This window comes from Orbicella franksi, chromosome 11 (assembly GCF_964199315.1).
Source record: "Orbicella franksi chromosome 11, jaOrbFran1.1, whole genome shotgun sequence".
NCBI lineage: Eukaryota > Metazoa > Cnidaria > Anthozoa > Scleractinia > Merulinidae > Orbicella > Orbicella franksi.
This window is the reverse complement of record NC_138155.1, coordinates 25,347,943-25,351,351: the sequence shown is the minus strand read 5'-3', so window position 1 is coordinate 25,351,351 and position 3,409 is coordinate 25,347,943.

Below are 3,409 nucleotides of genomic sequence, written 5' to 3'. Positions count from 1 at the left end.
GATGACAAAACACAAGAACTAATTTTTGTGAAGACGGAACACTCTAGTACCCTAGGTAGGCCAGTCATAACATACGCCTATCCAATCATGTGATCGTCCAAGAGAGACACGATTAGGGGTATCGAATCGTCCCTACGATAATTCACGAGCACGCGAGCACGCGTGTATTTTTGCAAACACGCGGCAGTGATCAAATGTTCTTGCGAGCAGCGAGCACTTTCCTGATAGTACGGGAAAAGGACCCCAGTTACAGTTGAACTTTTCAAGAAAGAGTGACAAACCCGGGGCCAGTAAGGATGTTTCAACCTTTTTGTCAGTAATCAAATCATAACCAGTGATTTGAACAACTACAAAGCAGGATTCATGAAATTTCGAGCAATCGAGCACTGAGGAAACATTTTGTCTATGTAAGCCGACAGACTAAATTATTCAGCCCGAAGGAATGTACTTGTGTACACACGGTGGAGAGTACATGGCTGACGGAGAAATATCAATTCAACCTGACTCACCTATCATGCGAACTTTCCAAACATCGTTTATGTAACGCTTCTAATACGCGCATCCTTAATAACTGGCAGAAAGAAGTACGATGTTTAGAAAGTTCGCATTATAGGTGCTTATCCTTCCTGTACTTCAGTCTTTGCTGTCAATAATCAGACCGCGAAGTGTCACACATGCGTTTGGTATCGGAAACTGTTTATTTTTCTTTCGTCGGTCACTGTGATCTTCCAGGACGGGTGAACTATAAAACTCTTTAACGGAAGGAATTGCCAATGTGATTAAATTGCTGCGCAAGGAAAATACACGGAAAATAAGCTGTTCCTTGAAACGCTAGAACAGAAAAATACTCACACCTTCATCAGGTTAAACAAAGTTAAAAAAAAAGTTAGCGTTGCAAATCCAGAAAGTTCCCGGTGTGTTGCAATCGGAAAATATGACAATTACATATATAGAAGACATATCAAAGCTTTTTGGTTCTTCTGCTTCCGAAGAGGTGGCCTAGAAGGAAGGGCATCGAGACACAGACCTGACAAGTAGCCAGGGCCTCGTATGTATGCACACTACTGGGTGAGGCCATTATTGTATTATAACTGGGTGGTAAGCCTGACAAGTGAGTTACAAGGCAAGCTACTGACTTCAACCAAAAACTGCAATCAAAAATTTTACAAATAGCGCCAATTTGATCTGAGTTTCAGAAATTATCACAAGACATCATTTTTCGTTTGCTTTATTTGGAACACTATCTGAGAAATAACAAGGAACACAATTGTCTTAATTATACTTCTATAATTATCTGCGAAAAAATATCATATCTATTTCCAGAACCAACAACTGAGGTACATGCACATAAACTGACGCTAAATATGCATCGTTATCTGTTATCTTTATAAATTTAATTCTATAATTCTACTCAGTTCACTAGAATTTAAAATCGATGAAGGCTAAAACACTTTTGAACTGAATTGCCCAAACTTCACAATTTATCCTAATATAAAAACTGTTTTCACAAAAAAGAAACTTTATCTATTGGTACAGCAGTTCAGCACATTTCATTATCAAAATATAATCTCAGTTTAACTTAACATCTTTGAAATTAACCACGTACATATATCAATTTCATTATTTTAACGGGCGTAAGTGCTTTTCTTTATAGATACATCTTAACCTGTATAAGTAATATTCACGAATTAATTCTTCAGTCGCATAAACACGTACAAATATTACTTTACGTTTTAACGTCACAAATGTCCCTAGGCGACCAAAGATTCGGCCTCAATCCCAAATATAGAGTCTGTCGAATAAGTGAGAAGCAAAATGTTCGTTACTGAAATAGTCAAAATATTCACGATTGAATTCTTCCGCTGCGCGTACATAACGAATATGATAACGTACAAACACTGCTTAAAGTTTTAACGTGAATCTCGAATTCAAAATTTGGAACCTGCCGTATAAAATTTACTCGTAAAATCCGTTAAATGATCAAAAAATTCACAGTTGAATTATACGGCTTCCGTCACAAGCTCATGACAAACATAACCTCCTACATTTATGAGTTGAGGTCACATATGTCTCGAATCCGAAATTTGGAAGCTGTCGTATAAAAGTTACATCTAAATTATTCATCAATTAATCAAAATATTCACGATTGAATTCTTTCGTCGCAAGTTCAAGACAAACATAATATAACCACGTCTAAAACAACGATTTTATTCCTGATGCATTTATCAAGAGTCTTTGGCATTAGGAATTGGACTTGTATTGGACAACCGGGTTGTCCAAAAAGGTGGATAACGCTATCGACTGGATAAATCCCCATCCAGTGGGTGCTGTGGTTTGTTTTGTTAACAATTATCCACTGGATAGTGATTTATCCAGTGGATAGCGTTATCCAGCCTTTAGACAACTGAGGCCTGGTCAGTTTAACGACGAGGGCGTGGACAGTGCGGCATGCATTTTCGTGTTAACCTTCATGAAAATTAGCCTGTCCTTAATTTACATTCACCCTTGCAATTAGTTTAAAATTCAACGAATTAATTCCAAGTTGTCCTGCCCATGCTCATTGATTGGTCACAAATGACGTTAGAATGTGGCAAGAACAAAAAAGTGACACAATTGCAAGAAGCGATAGCCGAGTGTATCACAGATTTTCTTATACCACATCAGTTGACATCTTCTGCGATCAATTACTAAACCGACGCACGGCATACGGAATCCGTCTTGTTATAGAATTTAAAAAAAAAAAATGTTAATGCCAATTGATCATGAGTAAGAACCAGTCAAAATGCGAGGGTAATTCGACTTATGATATAAAAAGACACTGGAGTTTAGACAGGATTTGCCAGATTACAACTGATAACCGTCTGCTATCGTCATTCGAAATTTGTCCAGCTGGATTTCACCCTTCCATCTCTCCTCCAGACCAGCCAAATCTTCGCCATGTTTCGTCAGTCCCAAAATTGAGTGTTGTGGGGGGCGCTGCCTTACAATTCGTAAAAGCGCCCCCAAACACTCCGGTTTTGCAAGTGACCGGATTCATTGCGGTGACGCTACACAGTTTCTAATTGTAGTTGAAAGTGTTTATCATCCGCTCGGAGGCAGATAAATTTAATCCATCCACGATTGAACTTCACTTGAGTTGACAGGTACAGTTCAGTCGAATGACCTGGTGGTGGCGCTAAGCCCATCTTATAAAGTGTCTGGGATTCCTTCCACCAATACTGTTCAAAGATAACAAGATCCCGGAGATTTACTGATGTTCTATAGCAACAGAGAATAGCCCGCCATACAGTAACTGAACACTAACATATCCATCTATTAGTAAGATTCCCGGCAGAACTCCATGGCTACTTCAATTGTTTAAAAAAATGCTACAGTCAGCAAACATTCTGTTTTTCTATGAAAACGAGAT